Source organism: Macaca nemestrina, chromosome 1 (assembly GCF_043159975.1).
Source record: "Macaca nemestrina isolate mMacNem1 chromosome 1, mMacNem.hap1, whole genome shotgun sequence".
NCBI lineage: Eukaryota > Metazoa > Chordata > Mammalia > Primates > Cercopithecidae > Macaca > Macaca nemestrina.
Window position 1 is genome coordinate 4,960,230 of NC_092125.1, and position 24,683 is coordinate 4,984,912.

The 24,683-nt window shown below is 43.2% G+C and overlaps 2 long non-coding RNA genes across 2 annotated transcripts in view; one reads left to right on the top strand and one right to left on the bottom strand.

Annotated features, from left to right (window-relative positions):
- The window catches only part of LOC139356408 (uncharacterized), a 52,123-nt gene that overhangs the window by 19,122 nt on the left and 8,318 nt on the right, over window positions 1-24,683 (top strand). The window contains exon 2 of the long non-coding RNA XR_011608246.1: window positions 22,678-22,873. This is a non-coding gene — a long non-coding RNA (uncharacterized lncRNA). The remainder of the gene's footprint in view (window positions 1-22,677; window positions 22,874-24,683) is intronic.
- LOC139356407 (uncharacterized) lies at window positions 21,835-24,318 on the bottom strand. Its single transcript, XR_011608244.1, has 3 exons — window positions 23,999-24,318; window positions 22,633-22,805; window positions 21,835-22,421 (listed from the first exon to the last, which is right to left on the bottom strand). It is a non-coding gene; the product is annotated as an uncharacterized lncRNA (long non-coding RNA).

The window sequence follows — 24,683 nt, forward strand, 5'->3', positions numbered from 1 at the left end:
TTGCATTCTTAGAATAAACCCCACTATGGATGATATGATGTTCTGGGATATTTTATTGATGTTGATTGGCTTGACTTTGCCTATCTCCCTTTTTTTCCCTTTTTCCCTCCCTTCCTTCTTTCTTCCCTCCCTTCTTTCCTCCCTCCCCTTCCTCCTTTTCCCCTTTCTTTCCCCCTTCCTTCCTTCCTCCCCCCTCCCTGTCTTCCTCCTTCCTCTCCTGCCTTTCTTCTCCCTTTCTCTTTTTCTTTCTTTTGTATTTATGAGAGAATTGACCCTATAATTTTCTTCTTGGTAATGAATTTGTTCACTCTCAAACAGTGAGTTGGGAAGTGTTCTCTCCTTTTCCATTCTCTCGAATAGTTGTGTAAGCTTGGTACTATTTATTTCCTTGAATGTTGTAAAGAATTTACTCCTGAAGGCATGGGAAGATTTTTTTTTTTTTTTTTTTGAGATGGAGTCTCACACTGTCACCTGGGCTGGAATGCAGTGGCGCGATCTCAGCTCATTGTAACCTCTGCCTCCTGGGTTCAAGTGATTCTCTTGCCTCAGCTTCCCAAGTAGGTGGGATTACAGGTGCCTGCTGTGATGCCCAGCTAATTTTTGTATTTTTAGTAGAGACGGGGTTTCACTATGTTGGCCAGGCTGGTCTCGAACTCCTGATCTTGTGATCCACCCACCTCTGCCTCCCAAAGTGTTGGGATTACAGGGGTGAGCCAGGCATGGGAAGGTTTTTTATTTGAGGTTCACTTTAATAGCTGTAAGACTAGATTGTCTCTCCTTTTGTGTCCATTTAGTAAGTGATGTTTTTCTTTTTAAAGTGGTCATTTAATCTAATTTTCTAGTTAATTGTTATAAAGTTGCTCATAATATTATCCTATTATCTTTTTAATATATGAGGATGTAGAGTTATGTCTCCCTGTTCATTTCTAGTGTTTTTAATTGTCCCTTCTCTCTTTTACTCTTGGTTAGTCTTACTATGGGTTTATTAATTTCATTAGCCTTTTCCAATAACCAGCATTTGGCTTTGTTGATTCCCTCTTACATTAATATGTTTGCTTTCTATTTTATTAACTTCTATTTTTATATTTTCATTTTGTTCATTTTACTTTCTTTTGTTTAATTTACCATTTCCCCCCTTAATTTCTTGAGATAGATGCTTGAAACACTGATTTTCAGTCTTCCTTCTTTTCTAATCATATGTATTTAAAACTAAAATTTTTCTTTTACGCATTACTTTACCAGACTTCCCTAAGTTTTGATATGTAATATTTGTCATAATTTCTAAATACTTTCTCATTTTTAATGTGATTTCTTCTTTGACTCTTAAATAATATAGCAGTGTATTACTTAATTTCTGAATATATGTAGGGATTTTCTAGCTTTTATGTGATTGATTTCTAGTTTAATTTTACTGTAGTAGGATAATATAGTCTATACAATTTTGAAATTTGCAAAGTTGTCAAGACTTGCTGTGTGGTCAGTATTGTAAAGGGTGCAGGTGTACTTGAAAAGAATGACTATTATTTAGTTCTCAGGTACAGTGCTCTAAATGTGTTAATCAGTGTGCAAGTTTGTTAATCATATTGTTCGATTTTTTAATATTATTACCAAGTATTTAGGTCTTCCTTATTAGCTACTGAGAGAGGTGTGTTAATATCTCTCCCTATGATTTTGGATTTGACTGTTTCTCCTTTGGTTAAGTCAGTTTTCGCTTCATATATTTTTGGTCTATGTTATAAGCTATGTATAAATTTAGAATTATTACATCTTCCTGACAGATTGAATCTTTTATATATAGCTGTAAAATTCTAATCTGATAATCTTTGCTTTTTGTTGAATTTAATTAGGTTTCATATGTGTGATATATTGTGGATTATCATTTCCAATGTTTTTCTTCAAGTATCCATTTGGCTACTTTTTCCTCTTCTGATTCTTTTTGGGACATTGATTCCCCCCTCCCAATCATCCCTGCCTCAAGACTCCCCATTTCACCTTCATCCCTCGTTGGTTTGGAATTCTTCAAATACTCACTGATCATAATCACACCTACCTCCTTTTTGCTATAAGTGTAAACAACTTTAGCTTTGCTTTTTAAATGAAAGTTATGTTGTATTTGTGTTTTGACTCTCCATAGTTAGTTATAATTGATATTCCATCAACTTTCATACTCATCATTTTTTTTCCTTGCATACCACAATTTCTGTCTGGGTTTAGTTGTTTTTTACCCCCACCTTGCTAAAGGACATCTTATAGTGAGAGTCTGTAAGGGTGGAAGCGACCTTAATCTTTGCATATCTGTGAACACTTTTATGTCACTCTCACTGTTAGATGTTAGTTTAACTCTGTATAAAATTCCTGGTTGGTAGTTATTTCTCCTCAGCATTTTGAAGCTATAATTGCATTCTCTTTTGGCCTCCATTGAGGATGATAGAAAATTTGTCAAATACCTAATTGTTATTTCACTGCAAATAATTTGTCCCTTCTCTCTTGCAGCTTATAAGATTTTTTCTTGGCCGGGTGCGGTGGCTCAAGCCTGTAATCCCAGCACTTTGGGAGGCCGAGACGGGCGAATCACGAGGTCAGGAGATCGAGACCATCCTGGCTAACACGGTGAAACCCCGTCTCTACTAAAAAATACAAAAACTAGCCGGGCGAGGTGGCGGGCACCTGTAGTCCCAGCTACTCGGGAGGCTGAGGCAGGAGAATGGCGTAAACCCGGGAGGCGGAGCTTGCAGTGAGCCGAGATCCGGCCACTGCACTCCAGCCTGGACGACAAAGCCAGACTCCATCTCAAAAAAAAAAAAAAAAAGATTTTTTCTTTATAGTTTCTTTATAGTTCTATATAGTAGTTCTATATAGTTTCACTGTGATGAGTCCAAATGTGGATTCATACTAGAGAGCTGAGAACACCTTTCTCTAGAATTTCATGTCTTTCTTCAATTATGGAAAATCATTAATTATTAGCATTTACAAATATTACTTCTCTGTCATTCCCAGCATTCACTTATTTTTGGAATTCTATTAAATGGATCTAGGAATTTCTTAATCTAGTCTCTGTATTTCTTAACTGCTTATATGTGTGTATATATGTATACATATATTCAATATCAGATATATGTATATGTATACAAACATACACACACATATAATTACATTTTCTTTTTCTTTTTCTTTTTTTAAGAGACAGGGTCTTGCTATGTTGCCCAGGATGGTCTTGAACTCCTAGGCTCAGTCTCCCAAAGTACTGGGATTACAAGCATTAGCCACCGTGCTGGGCTCCATTTTTTGTTGCTGTTTCGCTATGCTGTGTTCTGCAAGAATTCTTCAGTATTCTCTTCTAATTAACATATTCTTTATTTGATTGTGTCAAGTCTAGAGTGATCTCATATACCGATTTTTTTTTTTTTTTTTTTTTTTGAGACGGAGTTTTGCTCTTGTTGCCCAGGCTGGAATGCAATGGCACAATCTTGGTTCACCACAACCTCCACCTCCCAGTTTAAGCAATTCCCCACCCTCAGCCTCCCGAGTAGCTGGGATTACAGGCATGCACCACCACACCCATCTAATTTTGTATTTTTAGTAGAGATGGGGTTTTACCATGTTGGTCAAGTGGTCTTGAACTCCTGACCACAGGTGATTCACTCACCTCGGCCTCCCAGAGTGCTAGGGTTACAGGTGTGAGCCACTGTGCCTGGCCCTATACTGAATTTTCAAAGGAATCTATTTTTATATTTCAAGCCTTCTAGTTGATTCTTATTCATATATAACTCTTCTTTTATTTTTTCCCTCTCTACATTTTCTTGGTGTCTTAAAACGAAAGATATTATTTCATTTATATCTTTGTGCATTATAAACATTCTTTTTTTTTTTTTTAAAGAAAAGATCTTTTCTAGGCTGTTCCATAAAATTGATTTAGTCAGAAACCAACTCCCATTCAGGGTTGTAATTTATTTTCATTAGATTTCTTTATGATTTGGGATTTGGGTTTGTGCTCTGATTGTGGATGGGAGATTTGTGTTTGTTTTCTCTCTGCACCTCGCCCACTCTCCCCGTTTCCCTCTCCTTTCCAGTGATTTCACAGCTGTTTTGAGTTGTTGCATCCGGGTCTCTAATCCTGAATTGTGTCTACTGTTACAGGGCTGTCCTCCCATATTAGGCAGTGTTCTCCAGGGTAAAAGAACCCGTAAGATACCTATGAGACTCACATGAATTTGTTGTGGGAATTGGCTCCTGCAGTTATGAAGGCCAAGGAGTCCCGTGATCTATTGTCTGCAAACTGAAGAACGAGGAAAGCTGGTAGTGTCAATGTCTTTCAGTGCAAAGGCCTGAGAACCAGGACCTCTGATGTTTGAGAGCAAGAGAAAACGGATGACCCAGCTCAAAGAGTGTGAGCAAATCCACCCCCTTCCTCTGCCTTTTTGTTCTATTTGGGCCTTCACTGGATTGGATGGTGCCCACTTGCAGGGGTAAGGGAGATCTTCTCACTCAGTCTACTGACTCCTGTGCTAATCTCTTCCAGAAACACCCTCAGAGACACACCTTGAAATGATGGGTTACCAGCTACCTGGCCATCTCTTAGCCCAGTCAAGTTGACACATAAAATTAGCCAACATACCTACCCCAGACCCTAGCGACATTAAGGCTACCATATCCACAGACACTACATTTGATTTAGGTTCTTTGTCACAAAGCCTTCCTTTCTGCAGGCTATAAAGCTGAAGCCCCAGATGCTATTGTGTCAGCAGCTTAATTTTTCGATTTCTTTCATGACCCATCCGAATCCCTGCCTTCAATGAAAATTACTCCAGTTCCCCTCTCATATGGAGCACTAGTAATTCCCCCACTCTGCAGGATGCAAATTCTAGGCTGTCCCTTCCTATGGGATGCTAGCTTCAGCTGCTGCTCACCACTTTTTGTTTTAATAACAGAGGTAATTATTTTGAGCCCAGTTATTTTGCCTTTGATTTGTTTCTTACCTGTCAGTGCTATGTCTTTGCAGTCAAGGGGTGTGAGACAAAGTGTGATGTCCCTGCACAGGCTTCACCAGGATTCTGTCTTCTTTTTGAGGCTCTCCACACCCTTCTTCCTTGAGTGAATGTGCACTCTTACGTTTCAGGTAGTTCTGAGGACAGCCTTGATGCTGGGGCTGGGCAAAAATAAAGGGCTCCCACTTCCAGTCTCAGCTCCCAGAGGGATGTCCTGAGCTGTATCGCCAGGACCTCTGCCCAGGAAAGGAACAGGGGAGTATAAGGAGATATCAGCTGCAAAGACCATCCTTCATTGTAAGAATGATATGGGGGAGAGGATGTGGAGGGATGGGGGCTTGTTCTCTCCCCATTCCCCTCCACCAAACTTCCCGGAGAAAAACAATTTTTTATTATTTTTTTCTTTTTTGAAACAGAGTCTTGCTCTGACACCCAGGCTGTGGTGCAATCACAGGCTCACTGCAGCCTTGAACTCCTGGGCTCAAATGATCCTCCCACCTCAGCCTCCTGAGTAGCTGGGACTACAGGCGTGTGCCACCATGCCCTGCTAATTTATTTTTGTTTTTGTAGAGATGGAGTCTCCCTATATTGCCCGGGCTGATCTTGAACTCTTGGGCTTGAGTGACCCTCTTGCCTCAGCCTCCCAAAATGCTGGGATTACAGATGTGAGCCACTGCACTTGGCAGAAAAAAATGTTTTAATTGCCAGAAACATATGTGGAAATACTGAAAGAGCAAGAAATTAGCTGACTAAATTTTGTTACCTTTTTTTTTTTTTTTTTTGAGATGGAGTCTTGCTCTGTCGCCCAGGCTGGAGTGCAGTGGCGTGATCTTGGCTCACTTCAAGCTCTGCCTCCCGGGTTTGTACCATTCTCCCACCTCAGCCTCCAGAGTAACTGGGACTACAGGCGCCCGCCACCACTCCTGGACAATTTTGGTTTTGTATTTTTAGTGGAGAAAGGGTTTCACCGTGTTAGCCAGGATGGTCTTGATCTTCTGACCTCGTGATCTGCCTGCCTCAGCCTCCCAAAGTGCTGGGATTACAGGTGTGAGCCACTGCACCTGGCCAGTAATGATAATAATTCTGTTTTTTTGAGACAGGGTCTCACTCTGTTGCCCAGGTTGGAATGCAGTGGTGCAATCTTGACTCACTGCAAACTCTGTCTCCCAGGTTCAAGTGATTCTCCTGCCTCTGCCTCCTAAGTTGCTGGGAGTACAGGCGTGCACCACCACATCTGGCTAAGTTTTGTACTTTTAGTAGAGACAGGGTTTTGCCATGTTGCCAAGGCTGGCCTTGAACTCCTTGGCTTGGGGAATCCACCCACCTCAGCCTCCCAAAGTGCTGGGGTTACAGGCGTGAGCCACCGCACCTGGCCACCTTTTAATAATTCTTATGACACTGTAAATCTCCAAAGTTCCCAATTAGATAGAAAATAAAAATAAAGAAAAATGGGCCAAGTACAGTGACTCATGTCAGTAATATTGGCGCTGTGGGAGGGTGAGGCAGGAGGTTTGCTTGAGGCCAGGAGTTCAAGACAAGTCGGGGCAACATAGCAAGACCTCATCTTTACAAAACATTTAAAAATTAGCTGGGCATGGTGGTGCACACCTGTAATTCTAGCTACCTGGGACTGAAGCAGGAAGATTGCTTGAGTCTAGGAGTTTGACGTTGCAGTGAGCTATGACTGTGCCACTGTACTCTAGGCTGGGTGACAGAATGAGACCCTATCTCAAAAAAAAAAAAATTATAAGAGAAAAATGAAGAACATTTTTTATGTAATTGATTATAATATGGAATAGAATTGGAATTTAAAGCTGCTATTGTAGTTATTTTATTTTATTATTTTAGAGACTGGGTCTTACTATGTTGCCCAAGCTGGTCAGAAACTCCTGGTCTCAAGTAATCCTCCCACCTCAGCCTCCCAAAGCCCTGGGATTACACCAGGTGAGCCCTCCTGCCCGGCCCTGTAATTTTATATTACTTATTATTAATATATTTTATTTAAGAAATATTTGAAAATAATTGCTATTTAAACTACCTAACCTTGTATAATAATTAGTTCCTGATATTTCTTAAATAAAGGATTCCTGTGCTGTGCAGCTGACATGTAACTAAATCTGCACATTGTGTAAAACTCTTGGATTGGAACAAATCTAGAAGATGAAATTTTTTCCAAGATAAAGTTGAACCTAACAGCTCACCCACTGTGAATATTCTCTTTACAGCCTCTTAAACAACACAGCTATAGAGGCACACGCAGTTTCGTGTGCATGTGTGTGTGGCTACGAAGGGTTAAAATCTCAGGTTCTCTTAATTCTGTGAGCATGTGGTGGCCAGCCCAGAGCCAGATTGAACCATGTTAATTTCCCAGAAGATTTCAAGGAATTATTTTTTGAAAAGGGGAAGTTTGGACTAATAAAAACCAGGATAACCTCCGGCAGTCACATGGAAAAGAATAGAGACAAATTACTCCCGGTTTGTTCGACATTGTGGCCTTGGGCTTTCTCTCGCCAAACCAGACTGCTTTGTTTTTCCTTCATTCCAAATGGAGAAGTGATTCCAGGCATGTCCTGGGAAAGGTAAGAACAGCAAAGTGATTCCGAGTGCTCCTCTGTGCTGTCTTTCTCAGGCTCGGCTCCTCCAGAAGCGCGGTAGGGACTGCGAGGACTCTGACGTCATCAGGCCCCAGGTTTGGATTCCTGTTTGGCCACTTTGGGGAAATTTATGTTTCCCCTCTGAGCTTCAGTTCCTACAACTATTAAGGAAGATAATTAATCTCATAGCCATCATGTTGAAGATTTGGATATGATAAGTTCTGTAACGTGCCTGGCACATAGTAAAGACTGAAAAAAAAATGCCTAGAAATGCCTGGATTACCCTCAGATCAGCTCCTCTCTTCAGTGTCTGACAGCTGTGGAAACCTCACCTCTTTTGTAAATAGCTCCCTGCAGGTTGTAGCCAGGTGATTGACAGAGGTTTTGTGTACAAATTAAGGCATTTTAAAATAAAATATCAGTTATCTATTGGCTGTTGGCTATGTAACAAATTTCTCCCAAAATTAGGAGCTTAAAATAATAATTTTTTTTTTTTTTTTTTTTTAGAAACAGGATCTCAGTTTGTTGCCCAGGCTGGAGTGTAGTGTTGTGATCATGGCTCACTGGCTCACGGTAGCTTCGACCTCCTGGACCCAAGCAATTCTCATACCTCAGCCTCCTGAGTAACTGGAACCACAGGCACGCACCACCATGCCCAGCTAATTTTTTTTTTTTTTTTGGCTTTTTTACAGAGACGGGGATCTCACTATGTTGCCCAGGCTGGTCTCAAACTCCTGAGTCCAGGCGATCCTCCTGGCTTTGGCCTTCTAAAGTGCTGAGATTATGGGTGCACCCATAATCTCACTGCACCCAGCCAAAACAGAAACAACCATTTTATTATGCTCATGGATTCTGTAGGTCAGGAAAGCACAACTCCATGATGTCTATGGCCTCAACTAGGAGAACTGAAAGGGGGGTGGTGACCCACCCACTGGGGGAAGAAATCATTTAGAGCTGTGTTCACGCACATTCCCAGCTGTCAGTTAGGACCTCACAGTAGGAGCACCCACACATGGCACCTCCACGTGGCTTGGGCTTCCGTACAGTATGGCGGTTTCGTGCTTACACAGCAACTAATGGCCTGAAGGCAAGTTTCCCAAGAGAACCAGGTTAAAACAGTATCACTTTTTGGGTCCCAGTCTTGAAAGAAGTCACATAGCATCACTTCTGCTGGGTCTCAAGGCCTTCCAAGTTCAAGGGGAGGGAATGAGGACTTCACCTCTGGGTGGGAAGAATGTCAAAGTCATGTTGTGAGAACATGTAAAACGGGAGATGTGGCATCTTTGGAAAATACAATCTGTCCCGGGGTGAGTGAGTCAATAGTAAGTCGTCAAAACATTTCACAGGATCTGGTGAGAGTATGAAAGATATATTTGAGGAGAATAGCTACAAGGCCCATGCCACCGTGGTTCAGGTGGGAAACAATGAAGGCCCGAAAAAAGCAGCAACAGAGAGAACGGAGAGAAGAAGGTGGCTGTCAGAGTTGGCCCTGGGATAGAATCACGCTCCTGCAGGCAGCGCAGAGGAAAATGAAAAGGAGAAAGAAGAGTCTCAAGGCTCTGACAGTTTGAACCTGGGTGCCCTGCTGGGCGGGGCTGCTGTTTTCTGAAATAGGGAAGTGGCAGAGAGAAGCAGGAACCTCCTCTTCCGTCTTTGCTCACCACATGCTTGTGCCTTTCCCAACAACTCGGGCTGTGCGGCCTCAATCTATTTTGCATGCATGTGCTTTTCTTTTCACAGATCTGGACATTAGCTCAGATCCTGGGGCCTCAGTAAATCCCTCCAGGGCTGGGAAGATGACCTTTCAGAGATGACTTCAAGGGCTGTGCCCGGAAATGAGGCCATTTATGGAGCTGATTTTGAGTCCAAATTTGCTGTTAACTTTCAGCTTTACCTGTGTAACTAAACATCCAGGAAACAGCCGTTGGACATGTGGAGCTTCTGCAGAATGTTTCAATATCATCAGGAAAAGGCATGAGCACACATTGCCTGATGAAGGAGCTCAAGTTCAGTGGCACTTGAAGGTCAGGCCCTTAGGACTCCCCGTACTCAATCATGTTCTCTCGACTTCACTGGCAGTATCCGCTTCCACCCCTGCTGTCCAGGGCACAGCACTGGCTTACGTACATGGCTTCACTTTACCTCACTTCAGAGAACTCTGGGTTCACAAGAGCTGTTACAATGAAGTTAGAAGATCATTTAAAACCGTTCCAAATGGATGCTGTCCTTCTGTTTGTGGTATCTAGAGAGAGACTAGGCAATTATTCCAATAAAACTGTCATTGCTCAAACATTTCAGGACCTGGCCTTTAGGAATTGCTTTTATTTATTTATTATTTGTTGTTGTTATTATTATTATTATTATTAGAGACAGAGTCTCGCTTTGTCGCCCAGGCTGGAGTGCAATGGCGCAATCTTGGTTCACTGCAAACTCCACCTCCCGGGTTCAAGTGATTCTCCTGTCTTAGCCTCATGAATAGCTGGGATTACAGGTGTGCACAACTATGCCTGGCTAATTTTTTGTATTTTTAGTAGAGACAGGGTTTCACCATGTTGCCCAGGCTGGTCTCCAACTCCTGACCTTAAGTGAGCCACCCACCTTGGCCTCCCAAAGTGCTGGGATTACAGGTGTGAGCCACTGCACCCGGCCAGGAATTACTTTTAGAATCATCGTGTGAACCATTATCACTCTATACCTCGGTTTTTGACCCCAACTTGCCTTACCCACTATATAACTCAGGGTTCTCTTATTTGCAAGTGACAAGAACTAACTCAATTTAAGTGAAAAAGCAAATTTATGGGCTCGTATAACTGGAAGGCTGGAGCATCTGGCATCAGGTATAACTGCATGCAGGAGCTCAAATGATGTCCTTGCATCTCCACCCTTTTCACTTCTGTCTGTAGGTTCAACTCATTCTCGATCACTGACAATGGACTTCCTGCATGTGCTACCAGCAACCCTCCCATGTTAGTAACCCCAGGGAAAAGAGAGCCTGCTCCCACCTACCCCTTCTTCCCCACTCCCACCACCATTCATACCTCGTTTCTGGGCAGGACTCTGATTGGTGCAAACTGAGCTATGTGCCCATTGTTGTGCTCAAAAAAAATAGGGAAAAAGCACATGTTCTGGGCAGGCAAAAATAGTAGTGGCCAGTGACTACCTCACCTGCTTTGGCCATCATCCTTGACACTGCATAGCCTTGAACTATTTCCCAAACCTACCCTGGTGCTTTGTTTGAAACTCTGATTCTCAAGCCCCATCCCAGCCTACCGAGCCAGTCCCCGCAGGTTAACAATTTCCCCAGGTGATTCTTCTGTACCTTGAAGTTTGGGACAAGCTGAGTAAAAGGAGAAAGAGAGCCGGGCACGGTGGCTCATGCCTGTAATCCCAGCACTTTGGGAGGCTGAGGCAGGTGGATCACCTGAGGTCAGGAGTTCCAGACCAGCCTGACCAACATGGTGAAACCCTGTCTCTACTAAAAAATACAAAAATTAGCTGGGTGTGGTGGCAGGTGCCTATAATCCCAGCTACTTGGGAGGCTGAGGCAGGAGAATCGCTTGAATCCAGGAGGTGGAGGTTGCAGTGAGCCAAGATTGCGCCATTGCACTCCTGTCTGGGCAACAGAGCAAGACTCCATCTCAAAAAAAAAAAATATATATATATATATATATATATATATGTATATATATATGAAAACGAGAAAAGATGGGCAATGGCTGTGAAGGAGCTTTCCAGAGAGGAGCCTGAGCAGGTTCTGTGCATGGCAGCATGATGGTGGCAGGCAGCCAGCCTCCTCAGGTTAGCCCACAAAGAAGCAGTAGGCCTGGGCACTGCATGGATACCCCAGGCAGGGACTCAGAGACCAGAACTGGGGCACAAAGTCACAGCTAGGGTAAGCCATGACGCTGCTTCTGCTCGACTGTTGAGCAGGGAACACCTTGAGTTCCCTGAGTGCGGCGGGCAGGGTGCTGTATCTTGGGTGGGCTAAGCCCATGGAGGGTGTCTTCAGCGGCTTCTGCAGAGTAGAAAAGAAAGCTTTGAGGCCAGGAGAGTCCATTCCCAGAGTTTTACTGCCGGCAAAAGTTGAAATGACTTTTCTATTTTTTATTTTTTAATAAACTTTAACTATAGTCAGTTGTTAAAGTGCTTCTGAAATTTGGATCCTGTCTAGCTGCAAATAGAGCCACTTCATGCATAAGAGTTTATGTAAAACACAGTCACACCCAGACAGACCATGCCCATTTCCAAGTGAGTTATTCATGGAAGTTAGATGTGGAAATTCTTAGTTGACTCCATCAGTTCCCTTATCTTTTATTTATTTATTTTAAAGAGGGTATTCCTGTAAGAAGGGCTGCAGAAATGAAAGGCAATGGAAGTTTAATTAGATAGAACGGTTTCGAGGCCTAGAGGTCTGGGCCAAAGACTGAAATTGCTTCCTGCTGCTTGGCTCAAGGCTCTGAGATCTTTGCAAACCCAACACAGGACCATGACACCGGCCATAAGGCAAAGTGCTGGGGAGCAGCTTCCCCCTGGGACTCGAGGCTGTCCCGTCCTTTCATGGGCCTCTCCCATGGTGTTCCTCACGTGCATGGGCCTTTCAGGACCGCACCACAGCCCCACAGTCCTGTGAGACTGGAAGATGCTTTTGCTGTCAATGGACTCCCAAGCTCTAGAGTGTGGGGGTTATGGAAAGAGGTTCTAAAATCAGACACACTGAGTTCAAATTCTTTTTTTTCTTTTTTGCCACTTGTTAGATGCATGATGTTGAGTGGCTACATAATTTTAGTCTCCTCAACTATAAAATAGGGTTAGTGATAGGTTGGTTATGAGGATTATACAGGAAAGTGTACAGGAAGTAAGGAGGTAGACGTTGTGTCTTTTTCCTAATCATATTCTGAGCTCTTGGCACAGCACTTAACCAAATGTCAAAGCACTTGGCTCTGCTCAGAACATGCAAGCACTTAATCAACAGGAGCTATTATTATTATTATTATTTAGTGTCTATAATAAAGTTTTATTAGAACATCACCGTACTCATTTGTTCATACATTGCTACAACAGCAAAATTGAGTATTTACAAGAGATCACATGGCCTACAAAGTCAAAATATTTATTACAGGTTGAGTATCCCTAATTTGAAAATCCGAAATCTGAAGTGCTCCAAAATTCAAAACTTTTTAAGTGCTGAGATGGTGCTCAAAGGAAATGCTCATGGGAGCATTTTGAATTTCAGATTTTTAGATTAGGAATGTTGAACTAGCATAAATTGCAAATATTCCAAAAATCCCCCAAAATTCAAAATCCAAACCCTTCTGGTCCAAAACATTTAAGATAAAGGTTACTCTTGTCTGGTCCTTTATGCCAAATATTTACCAACCCCAGTCCTATGTGACAACTTGGAGTTTTCATTTGTGTTAAAGGTTAAAACAGGAAAACAGGATGTGAATAGTGAGGTGTAATATTTTTGTTTCGTAAGTGTAAATTTTAATTCATACATGAACATTTTTTCTAATTTTGAACTGTACATCTAAACTTGGAAGTTACTCTTCTTGTTCGGGTGTGGTGGCTCATGCCTGTAATCCTAGCACTTTGGGAGGTCAAGTCGGGTGGATCACTTGAGGTCAGGAGTTTGAGACCAGCCTGGCCAACATGGTGAAACTCTGTCTCTACTAAAAATGCAAAAATGAGCTCGGCGTGGTGGCAGGCGCCTGTAGTCCCAGCTACTTAGGAGACTGAAGCAGGAGAATTGCTTGAACCTGGGAGGTGGAGGTTGCAGTGAACTGCGATCGTGCCATTGCACTCTAGCCTGGGTGACAGAGCAAGACTACGTCTCAAAAAAAAAAAAAAGTTATTCTTCTCTTTTACTTGTTTGAAGACAACAAAAGCAACTAATGATTAATACTGCTATACATCGTATTAGTGTACTAGGGCTGCCATAACAAGACTGAGTGGCCTAAACAACAGTAATAGGAGCTATTACTATTCCTGAACTGTCATTGAATTTTGTATGGTGCCTTCCTTCAAGATGCTGCATTGTAAGCACACGCTCCCCATTCCCATGTCATGGATATCAATGAACATTACTTTAGTCTTGAGAATCTTATGACATTTCTTTCTTGAGATAATTGGAGACATCCTTAGGTTTTGGAGAAATGTGGAGTCCAGAAAGAATTTACAATTACAATGTACATGTATTGGTCTTGATCGCATTAATAAGAAGGGACTGCCACTCCCTACTGATTTTTTCAGGTTCCCATGGCTCTTCTTGTAAATATCTCTTTCTGTTCACAACCAAACAGGACTTGGGGGACTTGAGTTAGGGATTCCTCAAGAATTTTGGAAGTAGGTTTATGTTCACATACAAGAATTTGGGTTCCTGGCTTGGGTTCATTTATCCTCCATTCATTCAGCACAGTTGCTGGAAACCTCGTCTCTGGAAGGCAGGGTGCCATGCACTGCAGGTGAGAGAAAAAAAAAGCCAGTTTTCAGTAGTGACCTTCTCCTCCATGCCTCTGCCTTAACCCAGTTATGTGGCCACGCCTGGGAACCATCATTCAGGGTCCCACCCATCTTCCCTGGACTCAGCACAGTCTCTCTTCTTCAAAACTTCCCCAACTGCCTGAAAGCTCATGATTCTACAACCTGTGTCTTTAGTCCTAAGCTCCTTTCCAAACCCATGACTCAAATGCTCAAGTCTTGGGGAGAAATTCACAGGATGTTGGCTGCACTTCCACCTCAGGTGTCTTTTGTGTATCTTCTTTGTGAACGTCAAACCAGTTTGGTTTCACCAGAATTTTTGCAGGGCTGTGAAGATCGAGGTGTGGGTATGTTTGTTTATTGGTTTCCTCATTGGCAATTTTTCCTGAGTGTGCTTTGGACACTTCTTTAGCGATTTGCCCAAGCAGGCCTCTTCCTCTAGAAAGTTCTGTTCCTCTTGCTTCCCTGCCCTCCTCTGTTTAGTAATGTGGCCCATCCCAAAAGCTTTTGTTCACATGTTTATCTGAGATGAGATGTCTTTTAAGCACAGCCCTGCCCACACCAGAATAATCCCCTCTTGTTTGGCTCTTTGGAGTGTGCATTGTCTGAGTCCCTCAAGGTTCGGGGTTCCCAGTGTCTGTGTCAGGGTTACCCATGCTTGCTCAGTCTCCTCTACAGCTGGCAAGTTCCAGAAGCACTGGGAACATCCTGAATGTTCCATCTCACAGAGCCTCCAGCAAACTTTTCATTAGCTAGGTGACCTTTGGCAAATTACTTACCCTCCCTTTATCTGTGAAAAGGGGATCTTATTGCCCAACGCACAGAATAATTAATCCAACAGTCTGGCTCAACGCCCCACATATACTCAGCATTTAACGTGTTTTTACTTTCCTTCTTCATTCTCTGTGCTGCTTAGATGTTCAGTAACTATTTCCTGAATGAATGCATTAATTAATAAATAGATACATGGGATGATTTTCCATTCCAAAGTGCTCACAGCCCTGTTCCTGTTTCTCTTCATTGAGGCTGACGACATTAATATGTAAAAGATCATGGTAACTACGAACTATTTCTCCTTCCTGGTATTGCTCAGGACTGGAGGTGGGAAAAAAGTAATTCAACCTGTGTAAACACTAGCTACAATTCTTGGAAACTTTTGCAAGCCTGATGGAAGAAAAAGCCTATCTGTTGTTGTTTTAATTTGCATTTCTCTGATTACCAGTGATTTGAAGGAAAAACAATAGAAATATGCTTTTTGAACTACTTGGAGGCTACTTGTGGTTTAAAAAGCGCCATCCCAGGCCTACTGAGCACAGAATTTAGAGTGGCTGGATACGCGGGCTCATGCAATCACATTCCCGAGACTGCCCAGGTTGTGAGGTCACACAGAATGCTGTAGACGAATTGTGTGGCCAGAGAAGAAGGGTGGTTCAGCCAGGGCAGCTCCCTGGGAAGCCCCGGAAGTGCCTCCATGATCCTCGGACAGGCCCACATGATGCTTTACCCTCTTTCAGTAACCATAAAGCTCCACAGAGATTTCCTCCTTAGAAATCTTTCCTAAGCCCCTACCTATGGCCGAGTTCCCGGAGCCATCTCACATGCCTGGGAGAATCTTTGAGCATGTCTCTCCTGGCCAGAGTCAGAACTGAACTCCTCAAGACCTGGGGAACGAGTGGCCTCCCTCCTTCCACGCAAGACCCATGGCCTAGATGCCCACATCTGAGTTCAGGACAGACCTTTCCCCAAGGTGGGCTACAGCGAGAGCAACTACGCCCTGCCACGGGGGCTGGCCTGCTACCTGCAGAGCCCAACCTGAGCCTCGGCCTCCCTTGGAACAGCCTTCAGGACACAATGAACTGGGCTATTCCGTCTTGGAGAACGCTGCTTGTGGGGCTTCTGTAGAATGGTCAGAAAGGGCTCTGGCAACCCTCGTCTGGTCTTTTTAGGGAGTCTTGCCTGCCTGAAGTGATGATGGGCTTCCTCCATCCCTCCAGTCTCTGCTCTCCCTCTCCTGTGAGCCAGCACTTGAAAAATAAATGGAAAAAACATACCAACCAAGAGCTGAACACAGTTTTCAGAGACTGCATAATCTAGACCCATTTTTAGAAAAGTAAGAACAGAATGTGCCCATCGCGAACAACCTTTCATGTGATTGTGCACCACAAGTTGATCAAGTGAACTCAGAGCTTCCCGTTCTGGAATTGGATCTTTGCTATACCTTTGCTCACCCCAAAGGCCCACTGGAGCATATATTTCTAATATAAAGGAGTAGAGATGAATTCCAAAAATCTGTATCTTTAGATAAACTCGTTCACAATAAAAGATGCTGACTTTTTCTTAGCCTCTAACCATCAAAATTACACGCATGTCAATAGGTAGGTAGGTGGGTAGGTAGATATTGAAAGATAGATAAATGGATAGATAAACATAGATTCAGAAAGATAGCAATAGATAGATGATTGATAGAGCAATAGATAGAGACAGAGAGATAGAGATAGAGATATATAGATAGAGACAGATAAGATGACTGACAGATATAGAAATAGACAGACGGGCCGGGCGCGGTGGCTCAAGCCTGTAATCCCAGCACTTTGGGAGGCCGAGACGGGCGGATCACGAGGTCAGGAGATCGAGACCATCCTGGCTAATATGGTGAAACCCCGTCTCTACTAAAAATACAAAAAACTAGCCGGGCGAGGTGGTGGGCACCTGTAGTCCCAGCTACTTGGGAGGCTGAGGCAGGAGAATGGCGTAAACCCGGGAGGCGGAGCTTGCAGTGAACTGAGATCCGGCCACTGCACTCCAGCCTGGGCGACAAAGCGAGACTCCGTCTCAAAAAAAAAAAAAAAAAAAAAGAAATAGACGGACAGATGGACAGGCAGATGGACAGACAGACGGATAGATAGATACATGGATAGATAGCTAGATAAAGATAGAGATAGATAGATAGATAGATAATAGATAGATAGATAGATAGATAGATAGATAGATATGCTGGTTTCAGCCAGGTTCCTTGAGTCCAATACAAACATGCACCACATTATTCATTGTTGTTTCTGATAATGATTCGGTAAGGCAGGAATAAACCAAGGTGGGCATCAGAAATGGGTTCAGGACACCTCTGAGGAGGATTATCACCTGCTGAGTGGGGACTATACCACTCATACTTGAATAACAGAGACAGAGGAATCTTCAGCCAAAGGTGAAGGCTTCGAGGATTGCTATCAGCCTAGAACTTGACCCATCTTACTAAATAGCAAAGCAATCAATAATTATTTATCCAGTGTCTGTGAAGAAGCAGACACTGATTTGTTTCTGAGAGAAACACAAAAAGGGGAAGCAACAACAGGAACCAACTTTATCTCATGTAGAAAGAGCACTGCTAGAATGTAATTAATATCATGTAGGGTGGTAAAGTGTGGCCAACACCTTCAAACACCTTTATGAGAGAAGCACTGTGACCTCAGATGACTAATTGGCTGGGGTGTTTTAACGTAGTAATGAATGACCTGGTTGCAATTCTGGTTGTGACACTTACTAGCTGAGTGATCTTGGGCACATTCACACCTCTGGGTCTCAGTTTACGTCTCAGCGAAATGGGGATAATAGTTGCTATATTAGCTATTGTATAGGGCTTTGGTGAAGAGCAGATGATGTAATTAATAAAAAGTGCTTAGAATGGCGCTTGGCACATAGAGAAAGCACCTCAACAGCTTCAGAACTTAAATGGAGAGGCCTGGCTACAGGTGGCTGCAGGTGCCAGAAGAGGGGGAAGGTGTCTGATAAGGAGACCAGGCAGCTTTCAGGGAAGCTCCATCTTGCAGTTTTTGATGTTTTGTTATGAAAATGTTTAATCACAGACACTACAGAGAGAAAAGTTTAATGGACACTTAACCCATTTCTTGGCTATATCCACTGTTAACATTTTACCATATTTACTTTATGTATTAAAAAATTTGACTAACATTTTAAAGTGAATTACAAATATCATTACATTTCATCCCTAAATGCTTCACTGTGCATCTCCAAAACATAAGAACATTTCCTTTTAGAACCACAACATTATCATCCTATCTAACAAACCAACAATTCCCTAATCTAACACACAGTATCTTGGAGTTTTTTGTTTCGCTTTGTTTTGTTTTGTTTTTGAGGTAGGGTATTGCTCTGTTGCCCAGGCTGGAGTGCGGTGGCATGAACATGGCTCAGCTTCCGAGGCTCAACCAATCCTCCTTCCTTAGCCTCTTGAGTAGCTGGGACCACAGGAGCATGCCATAATCTGGCTAATTAAAAAAAAAAAATCTTTTTTGTAGAGTTAGTGTCTCACCCTGTTGCCCAGGCTGGCAACTTGAAATACTTTTGATTTCAAAAAAGACTATGCTGGAATGGAGACCGTTTTGTAGACACTACACTGTATGTAGGAAAGAACGCTCTGGGTACTAGGATAAAGAAAAGAATGTATCAATTGGCCACCGTTCCCTTGTGGAAGTTTACCCTCTGCATACTCGTGGAGAAACATAGCCTGGCCTGAGAGCCTTAGTGTGAATGAGCTCATCACAATTTGCTTCTTTTGAAAGGAGGAAAATATGTTTTTGAAGCCTGCTTGACAGACAAGGAGGATATTAATAAATGACATGCAAATTTCTTAATTTCACTTTGGCTGGCTATGTGATTGCTGCTTCTGAAATACAGGATGGTGATGGAGCTTCTTTTTCAATAAGATTTCTTGAGCTCTGAGTATATGTTGGGCTGTGCAGCCTAACTTGGCTGATAGCGAGATGGGGATCATTCTGACCTGAGAGGGGTACAATAAGGACACATCTGAATGAAAATTGGCCCTAAATAAAAAGTTGAGAGTTTAATTTTGAGGCTCTTTCTTGGGTGGATAGACTGTAAAGGTTTGACTGAAAAGCTGCTTGAAGTTCTTTTTATAGCTCTGTTGCTCACACATGAGAAAGCGATTTCACTGATCGGCCTTTTACACTTAATTTTTGTCCTCTTGTTGTTTTTCTATTTCTCCTTTTGACTCTACATGTTGATGGTAGGATCCACCCGCCTTGGTCCCAGCGTGGGTGCTCCAGGATGCCCGGTTCAAACAACCCTTCCCTCTTCTCCCAAGAACAGGTGCGAGAATCCCTCCTCATCCCTCTATGGGAGACCCAGGGATGCCCTTTGGTCTCCATGTTGGATGGTGAGAGCCCCACGGTATAGGGTAGTGGTCAGCGACATGGGTTCTGGAACAAGACTACCTGGACTCAAAATCTGCCTTCACCACTATTGCTGGTTCCCTTTTCTCAAGCGCAGGGAAGAGCCAGCCCTTCAAATATGCCATTCTCTTATACTTACCTCCCTGAGAAAATATTTTCATTTGTTCTGGAAAAGACTGTCCTTCCCCAAGAATGAGTGAACCACTCTCTTAGGTAATGAAGAAAAGTAGCAACTAGAAATTGGGGGTGAATATCGATACAAGATGACCATTTGTATCCTGCCAGGTGTTCTTAACTGCCTGGTTTACTTCATTTTGGTAGAAGGAATTCACTTTCATCTCCCCTTCTTTTAATAGATATTTTCTCTTGCCTGTGGATTTTGTGTACTTAGAATAAAAAAATCACAATATCCCAGTTTCAAGATAGAAAATGACTGGTTATGTCGAGGAGCATTTTTATGAGATCCGGAGGTCAGAACCAAGCATAAGCCAAATACAATTTGATTGTGTACAGCTATTATTTTTAAAAAAGTAGCCCAGCATTTATAAATCCCTGCCGTGAGATTTATAAGTCATACTGTGCAATCTTCCATAAATTTAAAATAAAATCACCAGCTTTAAGCAAATCATGAGCTTTGAATAATCTGTAAAGTAGTGCTTGTAGATGCCAGTCCTGACTTTGAAATATGTGAATATTGAGCCTTACCCCCAGCCCATTGACATTGTTGAGAAGTCTCCTGAGCCCACGGGTCCTGAATAAAAAACTCCCCAAATAGGAACATGACAAACAATGCCGGGCATAATTCCAGAGAGGTCTTTAAGCTGGTCAGGAGAATAGAATTTTTTACAAGATTGAGAGCTGGGAAGAAGTGCTAAGTGTAGTCGATTGTTTAAATCACTGGAAACAGGGAATTTAAGTAGTCTTGTGTAACATTCAGCAGAGAAGAAAGAAGCACAAATGACAGAGTAAAGGAATCTCTTCCCCTACTTAGCTGTAAATGAAAGCTATGTATTTTATCAGGAGCCATATGAATGAGCCACCTTACTGGTAATGCATGCTAATGATTTCATTAAGTACCATTAGGTTGGAATAAGAGGATACAGCTGTAATCTTATTCTTTTCCTCATTCAAGGCCATAGGCATCATAGACCTTGGGACCTGGTGGCCCTTGTTCAGATGACACGTTACTGTAGCCACTGGTTGGCTGCAAACTCAGTGGAAAACCATTTGCATTGTTTGGAAGGATGGATCCTGACCTTTTTTTCTTTTTCTTTTTTTTTTTTTTGAGAGGGAGTTTCGCTCTTGTTGCCCAGGCTAGAGTGCAACGGCTCGATCTTGGCTCACCCCGCAATCTCCGCCTCCCAGGTTCAAGCGATTCTCCTGCCTCAGCCTCCCAAGTAGCTGGGGTTACAGGCGTGTGCCACCACACTCGGCTAATTTCTATTTTTAGTAGAGACGGGGTTTCTCCATGTTGGTCAGGCTGGTCTCGAACTCCGGACCTCAGGTGATCTGCCGGCCTCGGCCTCCCAAAGTGCTGGAATTACAGGCATGAGCAACTGCACCTGGCCAGATCCTGACTTTTATACAGGTACCAGGATTCCTTACCAGGTCCCAGCCACTGTGACAGATACTGCTAATTGTTCACCCAACATCTCTATCTCCCTCAGGCATCCTGACTTAGGGAGCCCAGTTTTATATAGGGTGGCAACACAGCTCACAGCAGTCTTTCTCAGCCTTTGGGCGGTTGATGGAATCCATTGAACACAGTCCGGTCTTGAGATATGGGAAGACGTCCTTGGAGAACACGGACTCTTTAAGTCAAAAGACAAAGCTTTACCAAGGGGAAGGTCTCTTTTCACCCTTTGCTCTTCCTCCTAGAATGCAGATGTCAAAATATACCAATGACATTCAGTAAATGAGATGGAAAGCCTGACGATGTTGAGAATAAGTGAGGAGTAGAAAGATGAAAAGAACCTGGGTCCCCGAGAACATCACTGAGCAGCCACACCTGCCCTGACTACAACCCCCACACTTCTTTCCTGTGTGAGAAAGCAAGCCCTAGTTCTTTCCGTTTCTATAGCAATGTTTTCTGTTACATGTAGCCAAATGCATTCTTAACTGATACTAATCCAAAGAGAGGTTCTTCCAGAAAACCTGAACCAAAGTCACATAGTGATTTATTAACTTCTAGAAAATAGCACATTTTTAGCCTTAAAAATATTCAGCTTAAAGAAAACTTTTTTTCTGCGTTTCTTTTTTTTTTTTTTTCTTTTCATACCAGGTGATTTCAGATAATCAATGTTTCAAGTGTGTGAGGAGCAACAGTTCTATGCTTTTGACAATGTATTACTTCCGTCCTTCTATTATCACCATCTTACTGAAAACAGCAAGTTGACTGTGATATTTCTGCTTAGTGTCCCTGCTCTCTCTTGCTGCCAAAGCCCTTTGGCATTGACGGCTGAACAGCCCAGCACCCCACAGAAGATCCTATTACTTTAGTTTATATAGCACGACCTTGACCACATGCCAGATAGAGGGAAAGCATAAGGAACAGCATCAGACGCCCTTGTGTATGTTTTATTTATTTTAAAATGTCTTCATTTAATTAAGAAATAAAAATTGGCCATGTGTGTTTTAGTAGTCTTCCCAGAAACAGAACCAACTTTAAAGGGAGGTTGCTTGTCCTGAGACACCCAGAAACATCTTTAGCCACACTCCAGTGGAATGGTGATTTGTGTCAAAGTCCAAGTGAACCTGCCCGAGTCATTCTCCAGTGTAGATGGGCCAGAGCCAGTCTTTGTTTCAACCTCAGTAATTAAATCATGTTGGCAGATACAAAGCAACAACTAGAAAGTAGACCAGAATATTTTTATGGGCACTCAATAGACTTTTCCATCTGTGTTAACTGTGAGATAACCCCAAAGTGGGACACCTATCACCTGAAAATAGAGTACATGCGACTATTCCTGAAGTCATGTGCCATCGAGTGCTGGGCCATGCATTGACCATAGCTTGGCAAGGGCTTAGGTCATGCACCACCTTGCGTTGTGTCTTGGCCACTGTCAGTGATATCAGCTGTTAGTCTCAAGATGGCTAATCCGGGTCATTAGGGTTTAAAGACTAGTTTCACCTGACTGGTCAAACAGGCTTTGTCGGTCCTGAAAAACCAGAAAATAGAACAAAAGTCAACAAGCATAAATCTTTAGTCCAAGGGACCAGAGGTGTGTTTGAGATAGCTAGAGGACCTTATCAAGGATTGGAGCGGAATTATTAATGCAACAGATTTTTCTAGAGCTTGCAAATTTTCCTGAGCGCCTCTAGTTAAAGAATTCTAATACCCCTTTTGAAGAAAGCCCATTTCAAGCTTACCTGACTAGCACTTCCAGATTTAAAGAGCTCTGCATCCTTTGCCAGGGAGCCTTCTACAATTGAAGGAGGAGACTAGCAGAGAATCCAGAAGTCCATGGAACCCTGATTTGGACAGACTGTCACCTCCTTGCTGCTCAGAGTGGCCCCAGTCCTAGAAGTCCTGGCAATCTACGCTGGAGACATGGAGAGAGCCACAGGATAAATCTGGAGTATTTTCCTGGAGCATTAATTCTGCTTGACGGTAAATAACCAAGAGCACTTTTAGGCTTAAACAGTATATTGTGGAGTATAATACAACATTTGCATGACATTTAAGAATGAACACAAGCTTTTGGCCGGGCGCGGTGGCTCAAGCCTGTAATCCCAGCACTTTGGGAGGCCGAGACGAGTGGATCACTAGGTCAGGAAATCGAGACCATCCTGGCTAACCCGGTGAAACCCCATCTCTACTAAAAAATACAAAAGGCCGGGCGCAGTGGCTCACGCCTGTAATCCCAGCACTTTGGGAGGCCGAGGCGGGCGGATCACAAGGTCAGGAGATCGAGACCACGGTGAAACCCCGTCTCTACTAAAAATACAAAAAATTAGCCGGGCGCGGTGGCGGGCGCCTGTAGTCCCAGCTACTCAGGAGGCTGAGGCAGGAGAATGGCCCGAACCCGGGAGGCGGAGCTTGCAGTGAGCTGAGATCCGGCCACTGCACTCCAGCCTGGGCGACAGAGCGAGACTCCGTCTCAAAAAAAAAAAAAAAAAAAAAAAAAAAAAAAGAATGAACACAAGCTTTCAAAGAAGCCTGCCTTTCTGTTGGGTTATGTTAGGCACTCAGATTGACTCTTGTCTGTGCCAGTAGGTGCTCCAGTGGGAAAGGTTTGAAAGACTAACTGGGTGATGGTACTTATCTTTCTCTGCCTAGCACTTTCCTGAACAATGCAGGAGAGAACAAGGAAAAAAAAAAAAAGCCACTCAACATCTCATCCTCTGAAGAAAACCACACATGGCGTTTTGGGGGACATCTTTCAGGATACCTCCCAATGTATACGTTCAACGCCAGTATGTGGATTCTCTTTTACATAAGGAGGATCATAATTGAGTGCTTTATAACACACAGGAAACTTCTAAAATTTGCAGATCAGCTTGATTTAAGTTGACTCAAATAAATTAAGAGTTTCAGATGCCTACTCATAGCAAACAAGGTCACATACCAATGTGAATAGACAAAGCCTTTTACATCTAAGCAGAACTAAAAATTCTCTCTCTCTCTCTCTTTTTTTTTTTTTTTTTTTTTTGAGATTGAGTCTTGGGTCTTGCTCTGTCACCCCCCAGGCTGGAGTACAGTATAGTGGTATGATCATATGATCATGTAACTCACTGTATCGTTGAAGTCCTGGGTTCAAGTAATCCTCATACCTCAGCCTCCTGAGGAGCTGGGACCACAGGCCGACTCCTGGCTACTGTGGCATCACCACACTTGGCTTTTTTTTTCTTTTCTTTTTATTTTTTAGAAACAGCATCTTGTTATGTTGCCCAGGCTGGTCTCAAACTCGTGGCCTCTAGCGATCCTCACTCCTTGGCCTCCCAAAGTGCTGGGATTGCAGGCATGAGCCACCGCACCCAGCCTCTTTCTTTTATTTTTAAAAACAAGGAATAGGATGTGTAGGTGCTCAATAAGTGATGGCTGGATGCATTCCAAGGCTGGAAGTTAAGAGGCCATCGTCCTCTAGGTCAGAAGGAACCTGTCGAAAGGAAAGGGCTTTTGAGTCTTTTTGGTTGTGAGGCCTGGACCTACCACAGCATCTCTTTCCAGCATATTGGTGGTTTCACCATTGCTGGCAGTCTCCCATGAGCCTTCAGGGCTGGGATGAGACTCTGGATGAAGAACCTAGAGAACTGAGCCCATCTTGTGAGCTCAGATGAGTGGAGCAGGGCAGGGAGGCACAAGAGGCATCCATGGAGGTCCTGGGTACAGCTGGTGCCCAAATGGCCAGCGTGTCTATGCCAGGAAACCCAGCCTCAGACACACCTGCCCAGCCTGAGGGTGTGGGCTTCTTTGAGCA